Raw genomic sequence first — 13,179 nt, forward strand, 5'->3', positions numbered from 1 at the left:
CATGCCAGCGCTGAGCCGCCCTGGAACATTTGAAATGGGATCTTGGCTGCATTCATGTGTCTGAGCGCGGCCGACTCAGGTCTCCCAGCCCTTGCAGAGGCATGCTGCATGTCACTCCTGTTTTGCAAGGCTCTGCTGGGATGGAAGATGGATCTCTTTATTTATCTGTTTTAATTTAGACCCAGAATTTCCCCTGGAATTGAGACTCAAGGCAGCATGCATCCAATTAAAAACAGAGTACAACCAATACCTGTTTGATACAAAGGTTGAAAAACCATTGAACAGTCCTGTTAAAAAGCCTTGTATTAACACAGTTTTAAAACATAGTACAGGTTAAGTCTCCTTTATCTCAAATTCTGAAATGCTCCATAATCTCACACTTTCTTCATAGGTGACACCTTTACTTTCTGATGGTTCAGTGTACACAAGCTTTGTTTCATGCACAAGATTATTTAAAACATTGTGTATAGAACTCCCTTCAGGCTTTGTGTATAAGGTGTATATGAAACGTACATATGAAACATCCCATCCATGTACTAACCAAGGCTGAGCCTGCTTAGCTTCCAAGATCAGGTGGGTTCTGATGCCTCTGTTTGGAGCCCAGGAACTTGTTTGGAGTCCAAGAAATGAAAAGCCAAATCCTTTTGTGCAGAAATCTGCCCCCCCCCCCCCCCGTTACCTTGGGCATTTCTCATTTTGGCAGGAGCTTTTAGGTCAGGGGTGGGCAACAATGCAGCCCTGTTTCTGTGGCCCTTGGTCCCTTTGGGACCTCTGTCCCTTTTCTAGCCAGACAAAATGGGTGAACTGCCTCTCAGGAGTCAGGTATCTCTAGCAACTGCAAAAGGTCCTCTGCACTCTTCAATGCAGACATAAAATTACATTTTTTTTTCCAGAAAGAAAAGTGGACTTTCAGACACTTCTGGTTTTTTTTTTTGGGGGGGGGCATTTTGGGCATAGAATCATAGAGTTGGAAGAGACCACAAGTCCAACCCCCTGCCATGAAGGAAATCACAATCAAAGCATCCCCGACAGGTGGCCATCCAGCCTTGGCTTAAAGACCTCCAAGGAAAGAGACTCCACTACACTCAGAGGGAGTTTGTTCCACTGTCGAACAGCCCTTACTGTCAGTTAGTTCCTCCTAATGTTGAGGTGGAATCTCTTCCTGGAGCTTGCATCCATTGCTTCGGGTCTGATTCTCTGGAGCAGCAGAAAACAAGCTTGCTCCCTCCTGAATATGACATCCCTTCAAATATTTAAACAGGGCTATCATATCACCTCTTAATCTTCTTTTCTCCAGGCTAAACATCCTCAGCTCCCTAAATCATTCCTCATGGGGCATGGTTTCCAGACCCTTCACCATTTTAGTTGCCCTCCTTTGGACATACTCCAGTTTCTCAACATCCTTTTTGAATTGTGGTACCCAGAACTGGACACAATATTCCAAGTGAGGCCTGGCCAAAGCAGAATAGAGTGGCACTATTACTTCCCTTGATCTAGACTCTATACTTCTATTGATGCAGCACACAAATCCCAGATGCAAAACTATGAATAAATGCCCTCTAGAGCTGCTGCAGTTGCCCACACCAGTCTAATAAATCTCCCTCTTTGGTCCCTCTCTTGTCCCTTTCTCTAGCCACTAAGCAGCGCTTTCTTTCCTTTTTTGACAAGCTCTTATCTTGCCAACAGATCACTTTTCAGCCATGAATATTTCAGGCAGGTGAGTGATGCCCACACTCATACTGTGCCCTTTCCATCCACACTGGTTCCCTTTTCCCCAGTTCGTCCCAGTAAAACCAGAACATGTCCATCTCCATGCAGAGGAGGAGATCTCCACATAGCAAGGAGCTGGTCTGAGATATACCTGGATGCATGGCGATATATGAACTGGGAAAGTTTGCATAAAAACTGTATTAAAACATGGCTCCAGTGTGTTGTTTTAGCTTTGTTGTCATTGTTGTGTGCCTTCAAGTCATTTCTGATTCATGGCAAACCTACCATAGGGGTTTTCTTGGCAAGATTTGTTCGGAGGAGGTTGGCCATTGCCTTCCCATGGCCAAGCAGGGATTCGAACCCTGGTCTCTAGAGTCGTAGTCCAACATTGAAACCACTACATCATGCTGGCTCTACCTGGTCTGAAATCTCCAGCTCCTTATTTCTTTTAAACCAGGGGATTATGTGACCTTTTGAGTGTTGTTGCAGGTCTCACCATTGGGCTGTGCTGGCCAGGGATGTTGGGACTTGCAGTCTGCATGACTTTAAACCCCATTTTAAAACCCTCTTTCCATCCTCTTTCCAGCACAGCAGCTCTTCAGTCTTGCAAAAGGATACCTTCTACCTCCAGCAAAAGAGAGAAGTTGAATTTTCCATACTGCCCTCCCTGCACTGTTGCCTCGTGCAATTCCTATATTTAAGTTTCTCTAGTTACTTTTTTTAATGGTTTACAAAAACTTCTGGGTCCTTGATGCATGGAAAGCAGTGGGCCAGAGATGGGACTGTGTTTTCCTCCTCCATTTTCCCTCTTTTTGCCACGTCAGTCTTCTCCGGTTTTCCCCTCCGCATTGCAGGACCACAGCCGGGTACCTGCCAAACTCCATTGCTGAGTACAGCGTCTGGTCTCTGCTGCCAGCCAGGCGCCCGGTTGCATTGCTGCCTGCTGAGGCTTATAATTGTTCCCCTTGCTCCCTGTCAGGTGCAGAGATGCCGCCCATATGCTGGCATTGGCGCCTGGGGGACGTAGGTTTGGAGTGGTGCCACCTGGATCCTCAACTCCTCACCTGAACACCATCATCTGCGGAGTGGCTTCTTGGCACCAGTTAACGAAATAAAATTCTGTCCTGGCTTCCTGCAAGAAGCATCCAAAGAGAAATCACAACTCAGGTCCAAAACAACTGCCCTGGCTCAGTGCTAGGGAATCCTGGGAACTGTAGTTTATTGTGGCACCAGAACTCTTGGGTAGAGAAGGCTCAATGTCTCACAAAACTATGGTTCCCAGGATTTCCTAGCATTGAGCCAGAGCAATTAAAGTGACCTCAAACTGGATTATTTCTGCAGTGTGTTTTGGACAAACATCTCTAATGCAATCATTCCCAAATTTTGGCCCTCCAGATGTTTTGATGTTCAGCTTGCAAAATTCCTGGATGTTGGCCAAGCTGGCTGGGGCTTCTGGGAGATGTAGTCCCAAACACCTGGAAGACAAAAGTTTGGGAATCACTGCCCTAATGGCTGCAGGAGGGATGACAAATAATTAAAACAGTCCAAATGCACAAATCCACCTTTGTCTTCTTCGTTCTCCTATAATGCAATTAGCAATCTGGCAGCCTACTACTGCAACAAAGTTACTTTTATAGCAAATTGGCATGACCTTGTTAATAGATGCCCTGTACAACAATGTAATTATTACATATTATATAGTTTGACTGGCTATATTATAACTAGTATAAACATAACTGTAAGATAATGGTTCACATGTAACTAGATAGCGTATAGAACTGTAACTATGTTTGTTCAAAATTTTTAAATACAGTACGGTAGTTCTTTAGGCAACAGTTGTATTAAGGCATCCAAACCATTTCATAGACTTCCAAAAACCCATAAATAGGGATTTGCTTCCCCTGGGAGAGACCTATTGTTACAGCTAATAACTCTGTCCATGAACCATTAGCCATTTACAGTATTTGGGTCATTTTCTGGCCCCTATGGTTTCAGACATACCATCCTGTATAAAGGACACCAGGGACTTTATTTGTCAAATAGAAAAACTGGAATTTCAGAACCCTACCTACTTAATTTCCATGGATTTAAATAGCTCCCATTGTAGGCTATGCAATTGCTAAATATATTATAGTTACCAAATTCAGGGCATATTCTTATTTTTGTTTGTGTTCCTTGTTTTCCTGGCAATTGTGTGAAAGGAGAGGAATTTGCAGCCTAGGGGGACACCAGCAAGAAGGCCTTGTCAGATTTTGGGAAGGGAGGAAAGGAGTGCCCTGGTTCCTGCTCAGGTTCTTCTGCTGGTCTCTTCTGTCTCCCTTGACTGTGTTTTCAGCTGAGAACAGTTGGCACACTTTGGACTTTGAGATGGGCATCACATGAGGGAACGGGCATTCGGTCAATGGGGCGAGTGCAACCAGATCAGGTGCTGGGTTCAGATTGGCTAACCTGCAGTGAGGGAACAGGTGTCCTTAAATACCCCTCTGACATCTCAAGAAGGTCTCCATCTCAGCAACTGCTACCCATGTGCTGCCAAATCCCTCCTTTCATTGACCCACTTTGGAGATGGAAGGGAGTGGAGCCTCCTAAGAAGGAAGCAGTACACCTCTGAACCAGGGAAAGGTCATCCTTGGCCCCCAGCTCCCAGAATCCCAGCCCGGTGTCCACTTTTTGGACCACAAGCAAAGTGTCCCCTGCAGCCATGATGTTACATTTCAGAGCTGCTGCTTCCAAGCCTTGCAAGTTCTGCTCTGAAGCTGAAGAGAGAGAGGGGCTTGGAACAGGTTTCCCAATATGATGATGGCATCTGTTGGCTGTGATTGTGGGCAGGCAGGATCCATGCATGCGGCCTTTGCTTTGTTGCCGTTCCTGGGGTGTGCCAGGTTGGCATCTGTATTCCTTGGCAGTCTCCTGTCCAAGGACTAACTGGGACTGACCATGCTTAGTTTCCAATATCAGACGTGATCTGGTCTACTGCAAAATAAAAATTCTCTGCTATTGTCCAGAAGAGGAGAGGAAAGGTCGCAAAGGGTGCAAAAGGTTTACGTTTCCAGGCAGGTGTGATGCTACCTGCTGGTGCCAATGGTACAGTCGTTAGGGGTGCATGCAAATGGGGTATCTTCAGAAGACATTCTCTTCTCCCCATGGAATAATTCTCCCCTTCAAAGCCACAAGCTTGAGCATGCAGGAAAAGTGGTGCTAAAGTCTGTGGGGCGTCCTTGCACCCGTGTATTTTAGGAGCAGGGTGCCAACCTCCTGAAATAAAGAAATGGGTCACTTCTAGGGAGCCTCACTGCCTTCCTCCTCCCAGCTTTGGGACTCCATGTGCCTCTTAGTCTCCTCCTCTCCCCTCTCTCTCTGTACTTGTGCAGCTTCCTTTCTCCCTGCCCTCTTTCACCACAGATGGCATTGCCAGCTGGAAGCCTCTGCCCACACAGCCAGCCACGTGCCACAGGGGGATGCTGGAGGCCAGGCATGCAAGGCCTGGCATGCAAAGGCAGCCCTGGGGAGCACACCCAGCTCAGAGGAGGAGGAATGGCCGTGGGTGGGGTGCAGGAGGAGGAACAGCGCTGTGTTTTTCCAGTTTTGGCAGGGGCTGGGTGCTCAGAGGTTAAGGAGAGGTTGCAGGGAAGGTGGGTGCGGGACACGCCTGATGCACCACTCCTGCCGGGATCAGTCTCCCTGCCTTTTCAGCTTGCCTTGCTCCCAGTTCTTCACCTTGTCAAGAAGACAGTTGAGGCTGGGTGGGGACAGCAGGGAAGGATTGTTGGCGTGTCACCAGCAGCCAGGATGGGTTCACGGGTGTGCCCCATTGGCCTGGCCTCCATCTGCTTCCTTTTCTCCCTTTGCCCCTCTTGGGAAGCGAAAACATGAAACTGCCCCACTTCTGGGGCCAAATGTCCTACGTCCCCTGCTGCTTTGGCCCCAGGGAGTGGACTCTTGAGTGCCCTTTCTCCCCTTCTGGGCTCTGTGTTGCCCATGCCAGTGCCTTTGGCAAAGCCCTCCCAGGGATGGCATGACCCATGGCAGCATGACCCAAGGGGGTGCTGGTACTGGGCATGCAGCCTCTTGGAGCTCCTGGCTCCTCTGTGTGTAGTAACCCTTAGGTTACTCACTGCCTCTCACAGTGCTACTGGAACATGGTAGTCCCTGGGCCATTGGTTTCTGGTCCCCGGAGCATTTCCAGGGAAGAAACAGTCCCTGGCATGCTGGGGAAAGGAATTGCTGGTCTCCCAGATCAGACAGCATATAAGGCACTGGTCTTCTCAACTCTGGAGCTTGACTGAATGCTGTCTGACTTCCCAGGAGAATGGGAAAAACAGTCAAGGCAATGTTTAACATTTCAGGTAGGTAGGGCTTTGGGATCAGGATTCAAATTGACTGGGATGGGCAAAATGTGGGCTGTGGGCCATATGCAGCTTCCCCAAGCCATTTGACACCCAGGGTCAAAGCAAAAATTTTGCAAAACTTGTCAAAAATGTATTTTGGCCTCAAAACTATCATCTAGGGCAGGGGTAGGCAACCTTTTTGACCTGGGGGCTGGGTTGCTGTCCCTCAGACAACTGGGGGGCCGAAGCAAAAAAAAAATAATTAAATAATTTACAATACACACACACACACACACACACACATATACCGGGACAAATGTAGGACAAAATTTTCAAATGGAGGATGCTTTTTTAAAAAAAACATTAAATGTTAATATAAACGCATGTTTCTGAGGCTTCTATAGACAATTGCCCCCCTTGCCCCTGCTTGCCCCCCCCTTGCCCGCCTCCCCCTGATAGGCCAAAGGCCCCTTGCCCTCGCGCAAGAGGCCAAAGGCCCTGATAGCAATCGGCGGCAGGACCGGGCTGGGGCTGGTCTCAAGGCCTTGCCGGGCCGGATTCAGCCCGTAGGCTGTAGGTTGCCTACCCCTGATCTAGGGGCCCAGGAATACAAATAGAAGACAAAAAACATGCCCCCATGTCCCCTGGAGAGTGTTTGGAGTATTTGAAGGTAGAAAGGTTTTGCTTTTATTTTTGTGGGAGCAGGTGGTGTGTGGAGGGGGGCTGCAAGGTCTTCTGAGGGCTAACACAGCCCCCTTGCTTTCCACAATTGCCCATCCTCACTGTCTGACAGAAAAGATTCCTGTGATGCAAATGGCACAGATGGTGGATGTGAGCCAAAAGCATAGAATCCTAGAGTGGGAAGAGACCCCAAGAGCCAGCCAGTCCAACCCCCTTCTACCATGCAGGAACTCACAACCAGAGTACCCTCAACAGATGTCCATCCAGCCTCTGTTTAACTACAGCCTCCAAAGAGGGAGATTCCACCACACTCCAAGGTAGCATATTCCACAGTCAAATAGCTCTTACCATCAGGGGGGTTCTTCCTAATGTTTAGGTGGAATCTCTTTTCCTATAGCTTCCATCCATTGCTCTGCATCCTAGTCTCTGGAGCAGCAGAAAATAAGCTTGTTCCATCCTCAATAGGACACCCCTTCAAATATCCTATCACCTCTTAACCCTCTCTTCCCCAGGCTGAACATACCCAACTGTTGCATCATAGGACTTGGTGCTTTCCGGACCCTTCCCATTTTGGATACATTCCAGCTGGTCAAGATCCTTTTTGAATTGTGGTGCCCAGAACTGGACACAGGATTATTCCAGGTGAGGCCTGACCAAAGTAAAATAAGAGTGGCACTGTTACTTCCCTCGATCTCTAGACACTATACTTCTAGCAAAGGAGACTTTGAGTTAGTTTGGACCTTTTGTTAAAAATGTGGGAAATGTGTACAGTTGGAACATCTGGTTTTTGGGAAGCAACAACAAGAGCAAGAACGGGATCGCATTGCTGCACCTTTTGACTTCCTTTTTCCTTTGACCAGCGGTCTGCAGCTTCGTGGTGGTGGCAGTAGTGGGAATGCTGTGGGAGATGTGTGGGGCAGAGGAGGAGGCTTTGACTGTTGTGCAGATGGTGGGCGCGGAGGCATGGGCTGCTGCCCCGGGTGAGGTCTGCAGGGAAGGAAGGGCTGGCGCATAGGCGGAGGCGGCTGGAGTGGGTGGGGTGGCCTGGGAGGAGGAGAAGGAGAAGGGAGGCACCCGCTTTGGCAGCACCCACACCCTTCCTGTCCCTCCGAGGAGTTTGGAAACAAAACTGGGGTTTGGGGGAGACATTTCCAGTCAATCTGGTATGACTTTGGGGCCTGGGGATGGGCTGGGAAAGGGGAGCAGAAATAGGATACCAGCACATCTCTCTCTGTGTGTGTTTAGATGGTTGGGGAAAAGTCAATAATGGTTACAACAGTAAACAGTGCAGTTACACTTATAACAGATTCTCTTTATTAAAACGCACACACACCCCAGTATTAAACACTGGATGAAAAATAAAATTTTGCCTTTAAAATTGCATTTTCACTAGCTGCTCTACATGAGAGAGAGGACTGGAGAGACAGCCCCGGCGGCCTTTATTTATTTATTGGGCTTATATCCTGCCTTTCTCCCAGAATGGGGTTCAAGATGGCTTTACACACAACATCGTTCCTCATCCGTTGCTGTCTGATCCATTGTTATACTGTTATCATCATGCAATTTTGGCTATCGATGCAAAACTGCATAATAATAATGGTCTTCAAGTTGCCTGATGACTTACGGCCATCGCATGAATTTTCCGTAGGGCTTTCTTAGGCAAAGACTCCTCAGAGGTGGTTGTTGTCAGTTCCTTCCTTTGAAATAAAGGCTGCTGCCACACTGCAGAGTCAGTGCAGTTTGACATTACTTTAACTGCCATGGTTCCATGCTAAAGCAGGCTGGTTCACCTTAAAGGCACTTCTGTGTTGCTCTCCTTTCTCCCTTTTCAGCTGTGATAGGTTGGGATGGTCTCCATCACTCCTCTGTCTTCCCACCTTTTCAGCTGCTTTTAAAAATGGCCCAGTTTACCTCTCTTCCTCCCATTCCCAGCATCCCCAGGATGGGGTCAGTCAGTCAAAGTGACATTAAACTGCTATAATTGCTCGATTCAGATGCCTCATGGAATATAAAACAATCAGAGGTAACCAAATTCTGCAAACAGAAAAACCACAGGAAGGAAATTAAAAGCATGCACGGCCGTTGGTTCTTTTTAGATGCAATGGATGCAAACTGCAAGAAAAGAGATTCCACTTAAACATTAGGAGGATCTTCCTGACAGTGAGAGCTGTTCAAAAGTGGAAGATGTTTCCTTGGAGAGTGATAGGAGTCTCCTCCTTTGGAGGTCTTTAAAGAGAGGTTGGATGGCCATCTGTCAATGGGAATGCTTTGATTGTGAGTTCCTGCATGACAGAAGGAGGTTGGACTGGGTGGCCCTTGGAGTCTCTTCCTTCTCTATGATTCTATGTTCTCCGAACATCTGCTGAGGTAAATGGCCTTTGCCAGCCAACAGAAACAGAGTTACTGAGGTGGGGGTGTTTGTTGGGGTGCCACAACCAAAAAAACCCCACCTTCCTTTCTCCTTCCTTTTATGCATAGGACCCTGCAGTGGAGCAGAGCCAGATTTCACAAGGAGGAGCAATTCCTACTTGCAGGCATGCCTGGCTCAGCTTCCCTCTTTGCAATGGTGGGGCTGGAAGGAGGGAAGAGAAGGAGAGTGGAAGGCCTTTCCTTCCTGCTGCTGGTCCCAACTGGTTGCCTTTGGTGCCAGCCATCTTTGGGCCAAGTACCAGCTCCTCCGCTGCCGGGTGGATGCGGTTGCCTTGGCAACAGAGCAAGCAGCCCTCCCTCTTCTTCCTCGCCGGCCTCAAAATAGCATCTCTGTTCTTGCCTGACAGCATCTCCTCCTGGCTTGTTCTGCCGGCAAAAGGAGGGCGAGGCAGAGCTGCTGGGGCCCAGGAGGAAATTCCTGGTGGAGGTGTGGACACAAAAGCCAGCCTGGGTGTGGGTGTGTGTCTGTGTGTGCATGCAAGTGGTGGGTGTGCACACTCGCCTCCTCCCCCTCCTTGCACTGTGTAGCCCATCCTGCTACACAGGGGAGCAAAGAAGGCCCGATGGATGTGTGGACACAAAAGCCAGCCTGGGCTGTGTGTCTGTGTGCGCATGCATGTGATGATTGTGCACACTCTCTCCCTTCTCCTTGGACTTTGTAGCACATCTTGCCTTCAGCTGGCATGGCCTTTTTTTCTGGTTTTGCAAATTAGAGGAAGCAAAGAAGGCCTGCTGGAGGTGTGGACACAAAAGCCAACCTGGGTGTGTGTCTCTCTCTCTCTCTTTCTGTGTGTGCATGCATGTGATGGTTGTGCACACTCTCCCCTTCTTCATGTACAATGTAGCCCATCCTGCCGTCAGCTGGCAAGGACTTTTCAGGTGATGCAAAGAAGGCTTGTTGGAGCCTGGTGTGTGTGTGTGTGTGTCTGTCTGTCTGTCTGTCTGTGTGTCTGTGTGTACATGCATTTGGTGGGTGTGCATACTGTCCTGCTTCTCCATGCACTGCATAGCCTATCCTGCCTTCAGCTGGCAAGGGCTTTCTTCCTGATTTTGCAAACTGAGGGATGCAAAAAAGTCCTGCCAGAGTGGTGTCCCTTGACTGACCAGTTGCCAGGGTGGGAGGATGGGGGGAGAGGGACCCCACACACCCCTCCCATGATTCCCCAGCACTGTAGACTTGCCTTCTTTTTCTCCTTCTCCTCCTCCAGGAGAGGAAGGGAAGGGAGGTCCCCTCCTCAGCCGCCGCTGGAGTCTCCTGGGAAAGGCGGTTCCTGCCTGGCAATCTGATTATTGGCCTGTCTGCAATTAATTCCAAGCCCTTTGCCGGCTTCTCCAAAGAGCCCTCACCTTCCTCTAGACCCAGCCGGCCCTCTCCAGGAATGTGGGCATGTAGGATTGGGCCCCCAGTGAATTGGGCCCCCTTTTGCATCTGGTAGAGGATATCCCCAAAAAAACCTTCCAGCCTTCTTCTACCCCCCCTTACCCCCAAGTTCGAAGGCCAATCCTTGCTGGTCACTTTCCCTTTAAAAAGCAAGACAAACAAGTCCAGGGACTTAAATGGAGAGAGATGCTTAACCTTTGTGACTTTCCTTCAAACAAACTCTTGCGGTTTTGGAATCTTAAAAGGTCACATTTCATGTCCGCAGGAGATAAGTAATGTACAGAGGGAAGCGATCGATGGCGATGGGATTGTGGCGGTGCAGCTTTTCTCAGGCTTTTTGCAAAGCCACCGACGGAGGCTAGGAGAAATAACTTTGGCAGAGGAGGACGAGGCTCCACCAAAATGGAGTAAAGGCCCATCTTTAAAAAGGGAGCAATGTGGTGATCTTGCACTGGTCTTAACCATCAGCACTTCTGGGTCTAATCTTTTTATTTTGGAATGGGGTTTCCTTTAGACATGGAGGCTGAGAAACTCCCCATCCCATCCTTGGCTCACAAATTAGTATTATTTTAAGAGTGAGATGTTGTGCATGTGCCTTTAATCTGTCAACTTAAGAATCTCATAGGGTTTTCATAGGCAAGGAATACTCAGAGGTGGTCTTCCCAGTTCCTTGCGACCAAGCTTTTATTTTTAGTTTTATCTACTTGATATTTAGGTAAAAACACAAAATGACTATTTCCCCCCCCCCCCCATGATTCTACTCCATCAACAATTTAGGGACAAATGCTCTTCTTTGCACTAAGAAAACTGAGACAGAATGATGGAGTTGTTGAAAGGGACCCCAAGGACCATATAGTCCAGTAGTTCTCAAACTTTGGTCTTCCAGATGCTCCCAGAATTCCTAATTTTTGGCCAAACTGGCTAGAAGTTCTAGGAGTTAGAGTCCAAAACACCTGGAGGGGCAAAGTTTGGGAAATGTAGAGCCCTGCCATACATGTTGAAAAGTTAGACTTGGATGGCCTTTGGGGTTCCTTCAAGCTCTATGATTCTGAGATAACAACACAGATATATCCTCAGGTGTGAATGCATTTTCAACCCTGAAGCATTGTTAGTGAGACTAACAGCTCGATCCCATGTATTTGCACTCAGTTACAAAAGTAACGCACAATCCTAATGATAATCGAAATACCAGGAGATGCAGATATGGTTCTGGAAGGAGAAGACGCAAACTATGTCTTCCCTGGTGATAGGAAAGAGATTTCTTTCTGTCCTGCAGATGGATAGAAGTAGAAAAATTCTATTGGGATAGAAATTCCTTTTAAGGGAGATGATCTGGGACTTTGTGCCTGCCAAACTTGGAATTATTCACCTGGGCAATTGCTTGGCAAGAAAGAATGACCCTTCCTCCCTTCTCCTCACAGATGGGTCTCCAGAGGCTTTGGGAAGGGGAGCGAAGGGCCCAGTGCTGACCATCCGGGGAATTGCGGCGTCAAAGTTGGACACCTTGGTTTCCTAGCCCTTGGAAAGGTGCCAAGGCAGGCAGGTGAGTAGCAGCGTTCTTTTCTTACAAATGGGGGAAACTGAGGCATGCAGAGGAGTCTGGCGGTGCAAAAGGAAGTGTGGCATGGGATCCGACTCTTTCCCCAAGTTTGGAAAAATTTCCCCTTCTGGACCAGGTGATCCAGCAAAGGAAACCTCCCTGCTTAAGCTTAGGTTTTTAATGTATGTTTTATCTGTTAGTGTTTCAATGTGGTGTTTTCAAAATGGTTTCCAAACTTTTATAAACATTTTTAATTTATTGTTACGGAAGCCGCTTTGGGTCCTGGGTTTGGAGAAAGGCAGCATACTTTAACTGCCATGGCTCAATGCTATGGGATCTTGGGCATGGCAGTTTGTTGTGGCACCAGAGCAGAGCCAGGCATGTCCTCCTAAATCCCTGCAAACTTGGCAAATGAATGCATCTTAGTGAATCTTTTGCAAACCGAGGCTGCTGAGTACATTTCATGATTTTACATCTGCCTTGCAGTGTACAGTAATAATGATAAAACACTCTTTTTCTTCATGGATCAGATGCCAGGTGTTGAGCAAACCCACTTCAGTCTTTGAAGACACAGGTCCACACTGCCATTCATTGTGGGGTGACCCTCATACATGGGCCTGTCCTTTGGATGTCTTGTATTTCAGCTCCCAGAATGCCTGACTGGGGGATTCTGGGAGTCTAGTCTCTAGCAAAGGCAGAAAAGTCTTTCCTATTACCTTCGGCTTCTGTTGTTGTGTGCCTTCAAGTCCTCTGGTCCCACAACGAACTGCCATGCCCAGGATTCCATAGCAATGAGCCATGGCAGCGAAAGTGGTGTCAAACTGGATTATTTCTACAGTGTGGGTGCAGCCTGAAATGACTTAAATGGCCAAGTCCAGTCGGGACAAAGGTGGGGAGGGGGACAACCAGGAACCAGCTCAGCCCCTGCCTCCCTTCCTCCCCATTCTGCCGTCAGAAAGGCTGCACTTTGTAACCTCAGAGCAAGAGCGGAGGAAGTTCAGCAGGGTTTGGATTCCCAGCGGAAGTGGTGCGGCATTTTAGAAATGTGTTTGGGGGCGGAGGGGGAGGAAGTGAGTGGCTCTCCTTTTTTAGAAACAAGGGCACTCACG

At 48.3% G+C, this 13,179-nt stretch overlaps 1 protein-coding gene across 2 annotated transcripts in view; it reads left to right on the top strand.

Annotated features, from left to right (window-relative positions):
• KLF8 (Kruppel like factor 8) overlaps positions 1-13,179 on the top strand; it is a 39,758-nt gene that overhangs the window by 10,395 nt on the left and 16,184 nt on the right. Inside the window, exons 2-3 of one of the 2 annotated variants that reach the window (XM_042478669.1) lie at positions 7,232-7,361; positions 11,952-12,073. The gene's annotated coding sequence lies outside the window, so the exon portion shown is untranslated. The remainder of the gene's footprint in view (positions 1-7,231; positions 7,362-11,951; positions 12,074-13,179) is intronic. The other variant, XM_042478671.1, reaches the window with a different exon arrangement.

The sequence above is a fragment of the Sceloporus undulatus genome, chromosome 7, assembly GCF_019175285.1.
Source record: "Sceloporus undulatus isolate JIND9_A2432 ecotype Alabama chromosome 7, SceUnd_v1.1, whole genome shotgun sequence".
Taxonomy (NCBI): Eukaryota; Metazoa; Chordata; class Lepidosauria; order Squamata; family Phrynosomatidae; genus Sceloporus; species Sceloporus undulatus.